This window comes from Schistocerca piceifrons, chromosome 10 (assembly GCF_021461385.2).
Source record: "Schistocerca piceifrons isolate TAMUIC-IGC-003096 chromosome 10, iqSchPice1.1, whole genome shotgun sequence".
Lineage (NCBI taxonomy): Eukaryota > Metazoa > Arthropoda > Insecta > Orthoptera > Acrididae > Schistocerca > Schistocerca piceifrons.
In genome coordinates, this window is record NC_060147.1 from 51,186,409 (window position 1) to 51,198,751 (window position 12,343).

Sequence of the window (12,343 nt, forward strand, 5' to 3'; positions counted from 1 at the left end):
ATTTTGATTCATCTCCAGGGCTATGCAGGTTGTGAATATTGATTTCAAAACTTTAACAATAATACACAACATTTTGTTAATGAACTGCGACTCATGTGACCAGAGGTAATTGTAGTGATGAAATACATTGAAAGAATTCATTTGTGATCAGAGACGGGAATAAAAAAGCATTTTACATTTGAAAGAAGTTAAATTACCTGTACTGAGCTGACATTCAGATAGATGTATTTCACCTGTAAATTCGTTAATTTTATTGCATGTGCTAATAATCAGTAGCTCCTTCACTTAGGGTGTCATACTGAAGTTATTTAAATTCTCATTATGTCATTGAGAGCAGGTTTGATCATGAGATGGAATGAGGTGCAAATGTGGTGTAATAGAGCCACCTAATAGGTAGTGAAGTTTAATTTGCATAAAATACTGGTTCGAAGTTCACAGGTATTGCAGGAGATATGGGACTCTGTAGGACTTTCAGCAGCTGCCGTATTTACTAGCATAAGAATAGGCGATGTTGTCTTCAAACAACGGAAAATCCAGAATGAAACGTAACAATATTGTGAGAAGGAAAGTTGCTACTCACTATATAGTGAAGATGCTGAGTCGCAGATAGGCACAACAAAAAGACTGACAATTAAAGCTTTTGGCCATTGGCCAATATCAACAGCAGACACACACACACACACACACACACACACACACACACACTAATTTTACCCTTCCACATATCGCTATTAAAATTCTCTGTCTTTGCACAAATTTTGAAAGCTTCAAGAGGTGTTAAAAAAAAAAAAAAAAAAAAAAAAAAAAAAAAAAAAAAAAAAAAAAAAAAAAAAATACTTATCTTCATTATCTTTTTCTTGTTGTTGGCTGTAATTATTGTTGTATCTAGGGGTACATCCTTATGGCTGAAATTTTGATTTAAATGGTTCCTGATAACTGAATAACTAATGAAGATTTGCCTGTTGCAATGAATATCTTATTATATTATCCCATTCTTCTAAATCACACCGACTTTACAATTTTCACTTCTATCACTCCACAAATTACAATACACGTCTGTTTCCATGAGAGACATGACCACCACTACTAATTTTCTGCTGTACTAACAGTATTCCAAAGAGTTTATGAAGCAAAACAGTTTACAAACTTTCATGGCACGAAAATGTTCTTTACTAATTTATACCATTATTTTATAAATGAGTCCAAAATTAAATTTAATAATTACCATTAGATTGTGCAATTATAATATGAATTTTAAATATACCAGAAATTTCATAATTTCAAATATTTTTAAAAGAAGAGCAATTTTAACTGTACATACAGAGTACTAACAAATTAATTTCTTTTTACATATTTTAGCCTGAAACATATGAAGGTCATACAGCTGCGCGCGCGCGCGTACACACACACACACACACACACACACACACACACACACACACACACACACACTGCGGTATCAGGCAAGTGAAACCACACTGTAGTGTGGTTTCCATTCCCTGAGACTGCAGTCGTGTCTGAGTTGCGTTTCCGTGAGTGTGTGCGTCTATTGTTGACAAAGGCCAATGGCCAAAAACTTTAATTGTGTGGGTCTTTTTGTTGTGCCTATCGGTTATGTTGTCTTGGTAAACAAGCATTGAGAACATTTATCATAACCTGGTATGATTGAAGGCTAGTTGCTCAACTGCCACAGAAATTTTCCTTCAACTGGTTCAAGGGGAAATAAAGCCTTATTTTCGTGTCTCAAGCCTACCTTATGGTATACAACTATTCTGCCTGGTCAGAGATGCCTGTTTGGCTGTGAACCACAAATTCTGTTTCCATCCACCGTGCTCACAAGTTATAGAACATTTCTCGATTTATTTTTTTTTTATATCAGATTTCAACATGAATCCTGGACCTCGCCAGTGGTGGGGAGGCTTGCGTGCCTCAGCAATGCAAATAGCCGTACCGTAGGTGCTACGACAGTGGAGGGGTATCTGTTGTGAGGCCAGACAAATGTGTGGTTCCTGAAGAGGGGCAGCAGCCTTTTCAGTAGTTGCAGGGGCAACAGTCTGGATGATTGACTGATCCAACCTTGAAACTCAATCATAGCACCCTTGCTGTGCTGATACTGCAAACAGCTGAAAGCAAGAGGAAACTACAGCCATAATTTTTCCCCGGGGGCATGCAGCTTTCCAGAGGCAAAATAGTCCCCCATTGGGATCTCCAGGCAGGGACTACTCAGGACGATGTCGTTATCAGGAGAAAGAAAACTGAATCGCAGCTTGTAATGTCAGATCCCTCAATCAGCCAGGTAGGTTAGAAAATTTAAAAAGGGAAATGGATAGGTTAAAGTTAGATATAGCGGGAATTAGTGAGGTTCAGTGGCAGGAGGAACAAGACTTCTGGTCAGGTGTATACAGGGCTATAAATACACTCCTGGAAATTGAAATAAGAACACCGTGAATTCATTGTCCCAGGAAGGGGAAACTTTATTGGCACATTCCTGGGGTCAGATACATCACATGATCACACTGACAGAACCACAGGCACATAGAGACAGGCAACAGAGCATGCACAATGTCGCCACTAGTACAGTGTATATCCACCTTTCGCAGCAATGCAGGCTGCTATTCTCCCATGGAGACGATCGTAGAGATGCTGGATGTAGTCCTGTGGAACGGCTTGCCATGCCATTTCCACCTGGCGCCTCAGTTGGACCAGCGTTCGTGCTGGACGTGCAGACCGCGTGAGACGACGCTTCATCCAGTCCCAAACATGCTCAATGGGGGACAGATCCGGAGATCTTGCTGGCCAGGGTAGTTGACTTACACCTTCTAGAGCACGTTGGGTGGCACGGGATACATGCGGACGTGCATTGTCCTGTTGGAACAGCAAGTTCCCTTGCCGGTCTAGGAATGGTAGAACAATGGGTTCGATGACGGTTTGGATGTACCGTGCACTATTCAGTGTCCCCTCGACGATCACCAGTGGTGTACGGCCAGTGTAGGAGATCGCTCCCCACACCATGATGCCGGGTGTTGGCCCTGTGTGCCTCGGTCGTATGCAGTCCTGATTGTGGCGCTCACCTGCACGGCGCCAAACACGCATACGACCATCATTGGCACCAAGGCAGAAGCGACTCTCATCGCTGAAGACGACACGTCTCCATTCGTCCCTCCATTCACGCCTGTCGCGACACCACTGGAGGCGGGCTGCACGATGTTGCGGCGTGAGCGGAAGACGGCCTAACGGTGTGCGGGACCGTAGCCCAGCTTCATGGAGACGGTTGCGAATGGTCCTCGCCGATACCCCAGGAGCAACAGTGTCCCTAATTTGCTGGGAAGTGGCGGTGCGGTCCCCTACGGCACTGCGTAGGATCCTACGGTCTTGGCGTGCATCCGTGCGTCGCTGCGGTCCGGTCCCAGGTCGACGGGCACGTGCACCTTCCGCCGACCACTGGTGACAACATCGATGTACTGTGGAGATCTCACGCCCCACGTGTTGAGCAATTCGGCGGTACGTCCACCTGGCCTCCCGCATGCCCACTATACGCCGTCGCTCAAAGTCCGTCAACTGCACATATGGTTCACGTCCACGCTGTCGCGACATGCTACCAGTGTTAAAGACTGCGATGGAGCTCCGTATGCCACGGCAAACTGGCTGACACTGACGGCGGCGGTGCACAAATGCTGCGCAGCTAGCGCCATTCGACGGCCAACAGCGCGGTTCCTGGTGTGTCCGCTGTGCCGTGCGTGTGATCATTGCTTGTACAGCCCTCTCGCAGTGTCCGGAGCAAGTATGGTGGGTCTGACACACCGGTGTCAATGTGTTCTTTTTTCCATTTCCAGGAGTGTACAAAATCAAAAATTGGTGATGCAGGAGTAGGTTAAATAATGAATTAAAAAAAAAAAAACTGGAGCACAGATAAGCTACTACAAACAGCATAGTGAACACATTGTTGTAGCAAGGATAGACACAAAGCCCATGCATACCACAGTGGTAAAAGTTTTATATCCTAACTAGCTCCGCAGATGATGAACAGATTGAAGAAGTGTATGATGCAAAGAAATTATTCAAATAGTTAAGGGAGAAAATTTTATAGTGTGGGGTGACTGAAGTTTGATAGGAAAACGGAGAGAACAAAAAGTAGTAGGTGGGGGCATGGAATGAAAGAGTAAGCGGTGTGGTAGAATTTTGCACAGATTGTAACTTAATCATCACTAGCATTTGGTTTAAGAATCATGAAAGGAGGTTTGTGTACATAGAAGAGAGCTGGAGACACACAAAGGTTTCAGATTGATTATATAATGGTAAAACAAATTCAAGAACCAGGTTTTAAATTGTAAAACATTCGCAGGGGCAGATATGGACTCTGACCACAATTTATTGGTTATGAACTTTAGATTAAAACTGAAGAAACTGCACAAAGGCAGGAATTTGAGGAGATAGGACCTGGATAAATTGAAAGAAACAGAGGTTGCAGAAAGTTTCAGTGAGAGCATTAGGAAATGGATGGCAGGAACAGGGGAAAGAAATACAGTTGGAAAAGAATGGGTAGCTTTGAGAGATGAAATAGTGAAGGCAGCAGAGGATCAAGAAGGTTAAAATAAGAGGGCTAGTAGAAATCTTTGGGTGACAGAAGAGATATTGAATTTAATTGAAGAAAGGAGAAAATACAAAAATGCTGTAAATGAAGCAGCCACGTCTAAAAAATGCGATCAACAGGAAGTGAAAATTGGCTAATCAGGGATGGCTAGAGGACAAATGTAAGGCTGTAGACGCAAATATCACTATGGGTAAGATAGATACTGCCCACAGGCAAATTAGAGAGACCTTTCGAGAAAAGAGGACCACCTGTATGAATATCAAGAGGTCAGATGGGAAACCAGTCCTAAGCAGAGAAGGATAGCCCTATAACACATGGATTCTTACTACGGCGAGAGACCCTCCAATTTGTGGTGCTTGTGGCGTGCAGATTACGGTGCGCCACATTTTATTGGACTGCATTTTATTTGCCGAAGAGTGGACTGCGGCAGATTTGCCTTGCCGACGGATGTCATCTATTTTATGTAATGATCAAACGAATGTGGTTAGGGTTTTAAAGTTTTGTGAATTGTCCAACATTTTTAACAAGATTTTAAAGAGATGTTCTTAATGTGTCAAAGAGTGGATGACTCGCCCTAGTTTTTTGTAAGTGGTCAGCCAGTAACAATTCCCTGTGGTTTTCTTTTAGTTCTGTGTTTTGTTTTCTCTGTCTTAATTCATTGGTTAGCTCTCTTCTCTCCTAATTGGTTTTAGTGTATGTGATAGAGTTACTGTGTGGTCATTTCGAGTGCACGCGTGCACAACACATTTAGTTCATCTCTACATTTGTTTGTTTTCGTAAGTGTAACGGCACTGATGACCTCACCGTTGGGCGCCCATCACACACACACACACACACACACACACAAAGAAGGGAAAGCAGGAAGGTGTAAGGATGAAGATGAAATTGGGGATATGATATTGCGTGAAGAATTTGACAGAGCACTGAAAGACCTAAGTCAAAAAAAGACCCCAGGAGTAGACATTACATTAGAACTACTGACAGCCTTGGGAGAGTTGGCCGTGATAAAACTCGACTATCTGGTGAGCAAGATGTATGGGACACGCGAAATACCCTCAGACTTCGAGAAGGGTAGTAATTCTAACCGCAAAGAAAGCAGCTGTGGAAATTACTGAAATGTCAGTTTTAATAAGTCACAGCTGTAAAATACTAACACAAATTCTTTACAGGCAATGGAAAAACTTGAAGCCAACCTCGGGGAAGGTCAGTTTGGATTCTGTGGAAATGTTGGAACACGCGAAGCACTACTGACCTTAAGACTTATCTTAGAACATTGGTTAAGCAAAGGCAAACCTTCGTTTCTAGCATTTGTAGACTTAGAGAAAGCTTTTCACAATGTTGACTTTGTTTAAAAATCTGAAGAAGGCAGGGGTAAAATACAGGGAGCGAAGGACTGTACAATTTGCACAGAAACCGGATGACTTAACAAGAGTCGAGAGACATGAAAGGGAAGCAGTGGTTGAGAAGGAAGTGAGATGATGTAGCCTGTCCTTGATGTTATTCAATCAGTATATTGAGCAAGCAGTAAAGGAAACAAAAGAAAATTTTGGAGTAAGTCCATGGAGAAGAGATAAAAACATTGAGGTTTGCCGATGACATTGTAATTCTGTCTGAGACAGCAAAGGACTTGAAAGAGCAGTTGAACAGAATGGACAGTGTCTTGAGTGAGGATATAAGATGAAGATCAACAAAAGCAAAACGAGGATAATGGAATGTAGTCAAATTAAATCAGGTGATGCTGAGGGAATTAGGTAAGGAAATGAGGCACTTAAAGTAATAAAGGAGTTTTGCTATTTGGGGAGCAAAATAACTGATGATGGTCGAAGTAGAGAGGATATAAAATGTAGACTGGTATGGCAAGGAAAGCATTTCTGAAGAAGAGAAATTTGTTAACATGGAGTTTAGATTTAAGTGTTAGGATGTCTTTTCTGAAAGTATTTGTGAGGAGTGTAGCAGTGTATGGAAGTGAATCATGGGCAATAAATGGTTTAGACAAGAAGAGGGTAGAAGCTTTCAAAGTGTGGTACTACAGAAGAGTGCTGAGGATTACATGGGTAGATCACGTAACGAATGAGGAAGTACTGAATAAAATTAGGGAGAAAAGGAATTTGTGGCATAACCTGACTAGAAGAAGGGATCAGTTGGTAGGACACATTCTGAGGCATGAAGGGATCACCAATTTAATATTATGAAGGGGGGGGGGGGGAGCACGGAGGGTAAAAATTGTAGAGGGAGACCAAGAGATGAATACACTAAGCAGATTCAGAAGGATGTAGGCTGCAGTAGTTACTCGGAAATGAAGAAGCTTGCACAGGATAGAGTAGCGTGGAGAGCTGCATCAAACCAGTCTCTGGACTGTAGGCCACAACAACAACAAATCACTGTAATTGTCTTCTCAAGAGCTATCGAATGCAGTTATAAATAGTACATGGTTCACTTTAAAGAAACTACTTACTTCAATACATCAGCTGATACCAGTGCTAAAACCATTAACCAAACAAAAACATATTTGCCCCTCAATGCTCTAACATTTGTCGCAAACCACATGTTGAAATGTGTAACTATTACAAAATAAAAGTGGCGTTACAGTTTACGTGACTCATCATGATAAGTGGTTTTAATCCCAACTTTCTCGCTACCCTCAGGTTAAGGAGTTTATAGAGGAACATGAAAAGATCATGTAAATGACTTACGGAGAAAAGGGAATGACTCACCTAACAGTAGAGGTGCTGCCTTGTTGAAAGATATTGAACAAGACTGAATGTTGTTAGCTTTCCCCAAGGGTGCTCGCCACTCTTTGGCTGGTTCGTGCTTGGCTACTAAGGGGCCGCTGCCTTTGCAGCATCTTTTCCCGTACATGCTGCATGTCTGTCCTCTTGCTATTATTTTTCTCCTCCCTTGGGGAACATGTCTGAGAGGTTTTTGGGATTGTGTTTTGCATTTTCGGTAGCCTGACATCAGAACAGTCTTTCCACTGTTTCTTGTTCCTCATTTCTTTCTTCTTTCCCCTTCTATCCTTCCTCTGCTTCGGCATTTTAGGCTCCTCTTTTTGTTCTTCCTCCCTGTGCACTCCAGAAGCCTGGCCCACACATCTGACGTGTAACAGGTGACTGGGTAATCCGTAATTCCCAACCCGGTCGGCAGGGAGAGTTTGCTTGTATCCTCTGCTAAAGGCCAGGATGTTGCCTTCCCAAATCATCAATTGGTCCCTCTGTCAGGTGTTCAGGAGGTGTGACCCAAGGTGTGAACAATCACCTAAGGTGAGTGCACCTCCCACCGAGGGGGGAGAGGACTCCCCAGTTGGAAGGACTGCACCATAGGAGATGCTGGCAATCTGGGGGGATTCTGTCGCAATGAGCCTATCGTCGTCTTCACAGTTCGCTGTATATGTCTACTAAACATAATTGAAATGAGGCTAACGATTCAAAGTCCCTCCCAGCTGCACCAAGGTTCCTTTGCTACGGTAAATCCATTTATTATTCAGAAAGGTGTTCGATGCGATTGCCAGCCCTGTGAAATCCTGCTCTCGTTTACACAGTAGCATTTTGCTTTTGGAGACAACTTCTGATTCTCAAGCACAACTACTGCTTGTAGCGTCGCTCCTCCATGGCTATCCTGTTTGTGCCGAGGCCCATCACATGCTGAAATCATCGCATGGTGTTATTTACACTAGGCTGCTCCGTGGTCTGATCGAGGCAGAAATCCAAACGTACCTCTCTGATCAGAGCGTCATTGCAGTCCATCGGGTGATGAAAGAGGTAGGTGCATCCTTAGTGCCCACACTCACTCTTTTTCTAACATTAGTATAGGGATAGAGTATTGCTTCCATCAAAAATCAAAGCAGGCTATGGAGTTATCACAGTCCAACCCTACATTCTAACTCCAATGCGCTGCTACCTGTTTCATCATTACAACTACACTTGAATGTCCTGTCAACACCCAGCCAAATGTGTAACCTGTGATAGGGATGTGCAATGAGGGTGATTGCCTCCCTCCCCACTGCATTGACTGTAATGGGAACCATGCAGCCTCCTCCTGGGATTGATCCATGTATGTTGATGAACGGGCTATCCAGAGGATCTGGATGAAGGAAAAGGTGCCTTAAGCAGTTGGTGGCTAGTCGGAAACCATCCGGCACTTACAGTACTGTTATTGCCTACATCTTGCTACACAGAGGACGTCGCCACGCAGACATTCGACCTCAAATTCAGTACCGCAGTTGTAAAGTCACGCAGTATCATGGTAGCATCCCTATTTCCTCCTCCTCCAGCTGTACAACAAGCCACCATACTTTCACCTCATGGGGCGAAGTCACCTGCTACACAACTGGCAGGCCAGAAAAGACAGAATCAATACTCCCATGAGGACTTTTTACTTACCTCTGCCAACAAAGATCTGAATCGTCATCTGCTACCTGCAAAGGCTCCAGGAAACCAAACAGGTGCAGTCTTCCCTTTTGCCAGCTCAGCGATCCTCTCCATGTCGCCAACTGATACCCTCTCCTGGCTAAGCCCTGTGTCACCATTGCGAACTGCCAACCATTTTTCTGCCCCGGACCCCACAAAATGACTGAGGGAGAATGCTGATGCACCTGTAGTTCTCATGGAGTGGGATCCTCCAGACTCTGAGCCCTGTAGCAGTGAGTCTTCAAAGGCTGGCAGTCAGCAGCCACTGAGGTTAACACACGTTCATTTTTTCCCTCCTCCCCTTTCCTTGTCATGACTCTCCTCCAATTGAACGTTCACAGCCTTAGATCCAACCAAGATGAATTAGGGATGGTCTTGGAATCGCGGTGTACACTTGTTCTTTCCCCAAAGGAAACAAAATTGCATCCTCATGATCACTTTGACCTTTCGCATTTCAGTCTAATCTGCTTTGACCCTCTCCCCCTCCTCCCCCCCTCCAAGGACAGACTCATGTTGTTCATACAGTATGATGTTCATAGTCAACCCATCTCCCTGACTACCCGACTGCAAGCTGTTGCAGTACGCATTTTCCTTCCTCAACTCACCTTTTCCCTTTGTACCATTTACATCCCTCCATCATTCTATGTCACCAGGTGAGACTTCCTCCAGCTTATTGGGCAACTCCCTTGTCCTCTGCTGCTCGGTGACTTTAATGCGCACCATCCCCTTAAGGGGCGTTTGGCGCCCATCACACACACACACACACTCACACACACACACACACACACACACACACGCAAAGAAGGGAAAGCAGGAAGGTGGAAGGATGAAGATGAAATTGGGGATATGATATTGCGTGAAGAATTTGACAGAGCACTGAAAGACCTAAGTCAAAAAAAGACCCCAGGAGTAGACAATATTACATTAGAACTACTGACAGCCTTGGGAGAGTTGGCCGTGATAAAACTCGACTATCTGGTGAGCAAGATGTATGGGACAGGCGAAATACCCTCAGACTTCGAGAAGAGTGTAATAATTCCAACCGCAAAGAAAGCAGCTGTGGAAATTACTGAAATGTCAGTTTTAATAAGTCACAGCTGTAAAATACTAACACAAATTCTTTACAGGCAATGGAAAAACTTGAAGCCAACCTCGGGGAAGGTCAGTTTGGATTCTGTAGAAATGTTGGAACACGCGAAGCACTACTGACCTTAAGACTTATCTTAGAACATTGGTTAAGCAAAGGCAAACCTTCGTTTCTAGCATTTGTAGACTTAGAGAAAGCTTTTCACAATGTTGACTTTGTTTAAAAATCTGAAGAAGGCAGGGGTAAAATACAGGGAGCGAAGGACTGAATATGAACCTGACCGAGAGGTGCAATCTTGGCTGACCTTCCCAGTCAACTTAAACTCATTCGTCTTAACACAGGAGCACCCATGTTCCTTTCAGACTCCATGCACACCTGTTCCCATTTGAACCTCTCCTACTGCACTTCGCAGATTGCCCATTGTCTCAAGTGGTCTGTTCTCCCTGACATGTACTCAAGCAACCATTTCCCGTGTGCTATTTGCTGACACCTACCTCGCCTACATGTAAACCCAAATGGCAGCTTTCTAAAGCTGACTGGAGGGTTTACTCCACTTGGCGACCTTCGACGAACCACATTTCCCCAGTTGCGATGACCAGGTAGAATATCTTACCAATGTTATCCTTACCACTGCAGAACATTCCATTCCTCGCACTTCATGTTGTAACGTACTTCAGGATAGCAAAAATGTTAGCTGGATTTCATTTACTAGTTCTTTTAACAGTTCCACTCCCTCTTCGGTCATGTGGACCAACCTATGATGGCTCTCTGGGACCATGGTCCATTCCCCAATTTCTGGCCTGACCATAGCAGATGATGTGATAGTGGACCCTATTGCTATCTACAACACTTTGGCCTCTATTTTTCGGAGATTTTGAGCTCCATCCACTGTCACCCTGCCTTTCTCCATTCGAAACGAGTGTTGGCGGCTCAGGCAATACCCTTCTCTTCTCAGAATTGTGAGTGCTACAATGCCACCTTTACTATGAGGGAGCTAGATCATGCTCTTATTTCATCCCAGTCCTCCACCCCAGGGACGGACGATGTTCATATTCAGATGTTGCAGAGCCTTTCTGTTGTGGGCAAGCACTTTCTCTTTCATACATACAATCGCATCCGGGCAAAGGGCATGTTTCCCAGATGCTGGTGTGAGGCCACTGTCATACCCATGCCTAACCCCTACAAGGACAAACACCTTCCTTCTAGCTACTGCCCCATTTCTCTCACCAGCTGTGTTTGCAAGGTGATGGAATGTATGACTCATGCACGGCTGATATGGTGGCTCGAGTCTTGCAATTTGTTAACCACTGGACAATGTGGTTTCGAGCACGCCGTTCTGCAGTTGACTATCTTGTTACTTTGTCAACCCATGTCGTGAATGGTTTTCTGCAGAAATACCAGACTGTGGCCATGTTTTTCGACTTTGAGAAAGCTTACGCCACCTGCTGGAGGACTGGTATCCTCTCTAAACGTGGGGATTTTCCCCAGTTTCCTTCAGCAATTTTTATAAGGCCGAGTTCTCAAGGTACATGTGGGTTCTGCCTTGTCGGACACATTTATCCAGGAAAACAGTGTACCTCACACTTCCGATCGTCTTATTTGCTATTGCCATTAACTCTATTATGGTCCGTCTCCTTCTGGGCATCTCCAGCACCCATTTTGTTGACGATTTTGCCATGTATTGCAGTTCTCCACGTACTTGTCTCCTTGAGCAACGTCTTCAGTGTTGCCTCATTCGTCTTTATTCGTGGAGCATTGACAATGGCTTTCGCTTTTCCATTGACAAAACCATCTGTATGAAATTCTGGCGACGCAGTTGGTTTCTTCCACCGTCTTTAGATCTTGGACCTGTTGCTCTTTTGTTGAAACTACGAAATTTCTGGGATCATGCTCGATAGGAAACTTTGTTGGTCCTCCCATGTGTCTTATCTGGCTGCCTGCTGTATGCAGTCCCTCAATGTCCAAAATGTCCTCAGCGGTACTTCCTGGGGAGCGGATTGGACCACCCTCCTCCATTTGTACCGGTCCCTTGTTCATGCCTCTTCACGTTCGTCCATCTTATGCCGTCTCTATACTATCCACTGACGTGTCATCCATTTGGCCTCTGGCGCCTTTTACGGTAGCCCAGTTGAGAGTCTGTATGCAGAAGCTGCTAAACTTCCATTGTTATACCGCCATGATTTTCTTCTTGTCTGCCATGCCTGGCCACCCATCCTATGCCTCCTCCTTGGATGACTCCTTTGATTGCCAGTATGAGAC